This window comes from Branchiostoma lanceolatum, chromosome 5 (assembly GCF_035083965.1).
Source record: "Branchiostoma lanceolatum isolate klBraLanc5 chromosome 5, klBraLanc5.hap2, whole genome shotgun sequence".
NCBI classification, from domain to species: Eukaryota; Metazoa; Chordata; class Leptocardii; order Amphioxiformes; family Branchiostomatidae; genus Branchiostoma; species Branchiostoma lanceolatum.
This window is the reverse complement of record NC_089726.1, coordinates 22,066,143-22,072,947: the sequence shown is the minus strand read 5'-3', so window position 1 is coordinate 22,072,947 and position 6,805 is coordinate 22,066,143.

Sequence of the window (6,805 nt, the reverse complement as noted above, 5' to 3'; positions counted from 1 at the left end):
GAGTTGACCCGGAACAACACGTTTTAACCCAGGTAGTGACGATTTGAAGGCGAATAAGCATGTTGAAACCTAAAATAGTGATATGGTCTGCCATCTTGGATGTTGACCCATTACGTCATGAAATAAGCATAAATTAGGAATATTGAATCATGAAAGTTACATCTTATTTCATTGTACCTTGTACAATTGTTGTGCAATAAAGTTATTATGATGTCAAACATGTAAGAAAACTAGTGTGTTTGAGCCAAAAAAAACTAAGACATATCATTGTCTCAAAACAATTAGCGATTTTTTGCATAAAATGCCTGTCAGAAACCGAAACATGAAAAATTATAAACTTAAACCATCATCATAAAAATGTTGGCAACTAAATCCTGGGGAAAGTCACCATCTTTGGTAGTCCTACCACCGTCTTTTGGCAGTTATACGATGTCAAAGTTGGTCCGGGCACTTTTAGCCCCCCCCCCCCCCTCAGTCTAGATAAGGTTAACTGGATAAGGTTAACTGGTTTTATTTTTTCTGATGCAACTTGTACAATAATGACATCGCATAGCAGAATGCTAACACATCACAACAATTTCAATGTCTGTCTATCATATGTGCTGTTTCTCAGTTATGCTTAAAATGTTATGATTTTGATGCAGATGCACACTGCGCGTCCATTGGAGCTAGGAGGTGTCAGTGCGACCAGCTTACTCAATGCTACTTGCCACAGGAAATTTGCGATGGCTTTCTGACATGCTATTCCGTAAAGGAGGGATATGAGCATAATGATCAGTCTTTCTGTTCTGATGACGAACATGACTGCGGTACAATTTCCATTTCTTTAAAATTATTATTGTTTTTATGTGAGAAGGTAAATAAACCGTTCGGGGTGAAGATGTCATTCTTTTCAAAAGCATTTTGTAGCGATTTGGAAAACCACATTAGATCATGACCCTAATATGATACCATGTAGTATTGTAGTAACGACAGTAATAATGATTAGGATCGCAAATAAACACAAAAAGATACGATATAAGCTCTCCTCATTAATACGCTGTGAGGAATATGAACAGTGCAAGACGTATGTGGTTTCTTTGTTCTTTGAGGAGCTTTGAGTATGAAGTAAATCTTCACTGTTTTTGGTAACAATCTCTTGTGTAGAAAACCGCTGCACTTCCGATGGAGGCTTCTATTGTGTAACGACTAAAGAATGTGTTGAGCAGCATCGCGTTTGTGATGGGCATCCAGACTGTACATTTTTTAGTTACGGAGTATACGACCCTCCAAGAGATGAACTGTATTGCGGTCAATAAGTATAATTTCTTATTTCTGTTATGATATCTTGCCCAAATATTACCTAATTCTCTCATCTTCTGCAAGATGATAACGTAAAACGCATTGCACGTTTGACGTCTACAACGGCTAGAGGGTGGCTGGAAGTCAATATTGACAGAATGCACACTGCCAAAAATCGTTTTTCTTACTTTTCTTGTTTTTCCTTCTACAAAGAATTTTTTCTGTCAGCAAGAATATTTTTCTGTAGACAGGAATCCCTGTTTAAAGCACAAACAAGAATCCCTGTTTTAAGCACGAACAAGAATTGCATCTTGGGATTTCAAAAAATTGGGTAGGGTATGTGCAACCTGATATAGCTGGCCTGTTTTCGATACAGAACAGGACTACTTTCTGAGAGGAGTGAAACCATGGGGCGACATGGACTTCCACAACCTTTGAGCGATTTATTTTTTCATACGAACCCAGATGACCTATTGTGATAAAAAAAGCGCTATAACACTATTTGCATTCCATTTACTTGCTTATTATGGCCAAAAGGATGATATTATGAAGTTCAACGTTAACCTCAGAGCAAGTGATATGTAAAACGTAGATTGTTTTTTTCTAAGTCATTGATATTCATCATTACAGATGACTGTACTGGTGTGTGGAAAGCCTCAGAAACCTTTCTAGGACAATATCTTACCATTCCTGATAGCCACAACCCTGCCGATGAAAACGATGTCTACGGCTACGTCTGCAGCACTGGGGAGTGCACCTCTAGCTACTTCTTTTGTGATGATATCAACACATGCGGCAATTGGGAGGATGAGCAGGGTTGTGGTCAGTTTTCTTTTCTTCGTCTTCATCTCTCTAGAATCATCTCATAAAGTTAAAGTCCTCCCCGCACCAGACGGTGCATAAGGCGGCGCCCATCTCTGTTTCAGCAGCCCTGGGCCACACAAATTTGTGCATTCTCTTTCCCAAATGTTGAGTGCTAAGCAGAGAAAGCAGTAGGTACTATTTTTAGAGTCTTTGGTATGACCCGGCCGGGAATTGAACTCACGACCTACCGTGTGCAAGGCGAACACTCTACCCACTCGGCCATTGCACTGGTAAAATTATCAAATGCATTCGATTAATTTCTAGATATTAGATTAGACTGATTAGTCAAAACTTTAATCTGACCTTGGAATGATGCCAATATTTACAGATTTGACATTTTAAAATGAAAGTACCCAAAGCCAAAGAAATAGGCAACGCTTATAAATCAATGGTTTTGTAGTACCTTAGATATTTTGTTTCAGACAATCATACAATGATCTGTTTCGACCAGGGCGTATTGGAACCTATGTTTTACTTACTACTGCGTAGCAATAAGATCACACATGGATGATGCTAGGCTCAATGTTATTATCTTCGCCGAGAAGTGTTTTCGGTTACTCCAGCTGTTGGGTGGGTTTGTATGTAGGTCAAGAGCATAACTTAAGATAACTTCGATGAATCTTCATGATTTTCGGTAGGTGTGTAGCGGTTGTGAAAAGGAAGGTCAAGTTCGAAAATGGTTCACCTGGCGTTTTTCAACAATACTGCAGCGGGCGTTGCTTTTTTATGTGTTTCTATGTAGGCAAAAAAGTGACGGAAACGTTAATGGATCTTCATGATCATGATTTTTGTTAGATGAGTAGCTGTTATAAGAACGGAGGTCAAGTTCAAAAATGGTTCCCTTGGCATTTTCCGTCCATACTACAGCGGGCTTTGTGTGTTTGTGTATTTGTATGTCACCAACATAACTTTTTTTTCTTAATCAGAGGCGGTGAGTTGTGTTTCTAGAAGGTGTGAAGCAACACACAAGTGCAACTCTTTGTTTCATGACTGCGATGGAATACCGGATTGTTTAGATTCCACAGAAGAACACACCTGTGGTAAATATCTACCAAAACTAATAGTCATAATAAAAGTCAATGAATTTTTACGAAGGCCTGCTTTCATCGGAACGGCCCATAACTTCATTCATATTTCACCCTTGTAGTTCATATACAATATAACAATGCTAAAATAGTTCAAATTGTCCAGGCTGCTAATGTATTTAGCTGAGAACAGTATTTTTTCAATATCTGAAAAAGACTGTTTTTTTAATTGGACACCCTGATCGTTTCAACACAAAATACAGATGCGCACAGGTACTAACTCGTACACACATATGTAAAAAATTCCCCAGGGAATACACTGATGTTGAAACTACGCATGCGCGGACGGATTTCAGAAATACCTGTACAATTCTGGGAATTCTTGCAGATCGGGCGTATAATATACTGATAGGCTTGCCCCTGAGGCGTCGACAAAAATGTCTCATGGTCGTACCAATCAATTTTCTTCACAAAATACAGCATTAACCGTCTGCAGGGATACGATGACAGAAAATGAAGTCTTCAAAGAAATCAGCATCGCGTCATACTGTGATGGCCAAGATGACTGCAGAACAGGCGCAGATGAGAGTCCAAGGAGATGTGGTAAAAAGGGCTATTTTTACACACCCCTGGATACATTTGCAACGACATTGCATCAATTGACTGGTTCTTAAAGGCACCCAGAGCATTTTATGAGGCTTGAAAGCCGGAAATATTCTCGCTTCTGTAATCTTTATGAAATCGACATTTGATGCCACTGTAAACCACAACTGGGTGATAATTTCATGTCAGAACTATCCAAAAGTGGCACAAACATAAGCCACACGGTGATCCCTTTAGTTTCACGCGCCTAGTGTAATTGACCGATCCCATAGCCCCGCCCACCTACGCCAAAGCGTAGAAATGTAAAATAAGAACATGAAATGCAAATATTTGACGGACATGCAGTCACTCTCTCATTGGCCGAACCGCTAATTGTGATGGACAGTCAGGATCAGTTTATTAGCGCTTGGGTTTTCTATCAGTTCTCACCACACTTTGATCCTTGAATGTCGATATGTATTGGTAAAGTGTTATTGAAACTTACTATGTGTAGGAATGACTAGAAATTCGAGTTTTTTTTATTTAAGTATCAAGCCACATAAAATGCTCTGGGTGCCTTTGATTTCTGCAAGATTTAAAGAAAGAATCAAATCAAATCATATATTTTGTTTGCCCACAGCAATGTTCACTGATCGACTTCCGTGCATTCGGTCCAATCGCTTTATTTCAAGAAACGACATCTGTGATGGCATACCGGATTGTGAGGATGCTTCAGACGAAGATGCCTGTATTGGTGAGCAAATGTTAGATATGATGTATTACAAAGGGGTTACATTGAAAATACACATCTCGAATTAAAGGTTGATTTTAGTCGTAGTTTTGATTATTGCAAGAAGGTCTACAAATTTAAAGACTGTGTAATCTGTCTATATATAAATGGATTTGCGCGCAACATTCACGTAAAACAGTTATTGCTCTTCCCTCCGTGACTAGTTTCATCAGGTTGGTAAGTCACTGAATAAAAAGACTCTTTGTACACAAGAGATTTATTCCACCGACGTTTCGGTGACCATCTGTCACCTCATTAAGGCAATTCTGACTGGTTCACATATAGCAATCGTTGCATTGTTTTTTAATCGATAGTTGTGTAGGTGTTACACTTCTGTACGTTTGGGACCGCAAAGTGATGCCATCACCTGTGATTGTACATATGTAAATACTTTGCGTTTTGGATTGCATCTCATTAATATGTAAAAGCAGCAACACCTGTGCTGCATTGCTATGTGAACCAGTCAGATCTAGAATCGCCTTGAAGAAGGTGACAGATAGTCACCGAAACGTCGGTGGAATAAATCTCTTGGTTGTGTAAAAAGAGTCGTTTTATTCAGTTATTGCTCTTCTTTTCAAGGAAGGGGAGCTTGCTTGCTACCAATCTCCGTACTTCTAGAGAAGTTTTCAATCGAGGAAGGTATGGGAAGAAGTAAGGTCATCTACAGTAGCCATGCGCTCACCCTGACGGAATGGGTGGTAGAGGGACTTGATGACTGGTTGCAAATCACCTTGGAAGAGCCCGTGAAACTTACCGGAGTCTTTGTTTCTGGTTCAAGACATTCACATACTCTCACGTTTTCGTTGGAGTACGGTCACTGGACTGACTGTTTGACAGAATATATGGAAGAAGGAGGAGTAAAGGTATATTCAACATAAATTACATACAAGAATATTTCGACTTTAAGTTTTTCCTCAAATTCTTTGTTCTCCTCCGTTTCCATTTTTTACAACAATATATATCACTGTACATTAATGCTTATGTTAACCCTATCTAGACATCATTGTTTGAACCGAAATTAGTGAATTTTGTATAGAATGCCTGTCAGAAACCCGTTACCATGGCAACGCAAAAAATTATAAAAATTATAAAAGTTATACTATTATCATTGAATTGTTGCTAACTAAATTCTATAAAAAGTCACCAACTAGTCCTAGCTTACGTCGTTTCGCAGTTATACGATGTCAAAGTCGGCGCGGGCACTTTTAGCCCCCCCCGACCCCCGTCTAGATCGAGTTAAGGTAGCAGAACACAGTTTTCGGCCTATGGGGATTCTATAATTAAGGGCAGCAATGTGACTGGCTTCGACGCGGTAAAAATTATAGTGCGGTGCACGTGAGAAATACGAAAAGTTAATATGTTTGAGTTTAAGGTACAACCTACAAAAACTAAAAAACAAAAACAAAAAAATCTGTTGGCATATCGGTTCCTCACGCCCACTTTTAAATAGCGCTCGGCGATAGGTCACTGAACTGCAGCTGACTGACGCCGTGAGGCGGTTGCACAAGATGACGCATTTATACACAAAGCGGAAAAGGTCCAATATCCAAATACTACAATCTAAAAGCCGACATTTTCTACACCACACAGCACAGTTTACACATGGATGCCTCTCACATGCAGCTTTCTACCCAGTCTTCAAGAGTTATGACTGCACTACATTTTGTACTGTGTTCTGCGACTTTAATGAAGGTATAAGGTATCCAAACTCCAGATGTAGAAATAGTGCAGTCTTTGTCAAAATTAACATGTTGAACATGTTTTGTTGGCTTAGATATTCCGACCACTTACTGATGGTACAGGAAAAGGTGAGCATTACCTGTCCTCAGCAGTGCAGGCCAAAGTTGTTAGGCTTTCACCGCAAGCATGGATGGACAAGATTATTTGGGAGCTAGGGCTACTGGGATGTCCCGTAAAAGGTAAGATAAACTTTAGAAGATCATTTTTGCGCGACAATTGTAACGGGTACAATGTACGCCAATTTGTAGATACATAACAATCGACTATTTCTAATATTCAACAATTCCAAAGAGCTTATCTATAGCATGAATAACAATCGATCTAATAATTCTAATGGCTAAATCAGTAGAAAATGTAATGATGATTATGATAGTATTCTGTGTCAGGAATGTAAAACTATGTCTGGTTTTTAAGATAGAAGTGGACATGTAAGAATCATCTGTCTTTTATGCTGTTTGAAAGTTGTCTACTTAAGGATGATAATATAATAGAATGAATTATTTGTGTTCCGCAAAATGAGGAC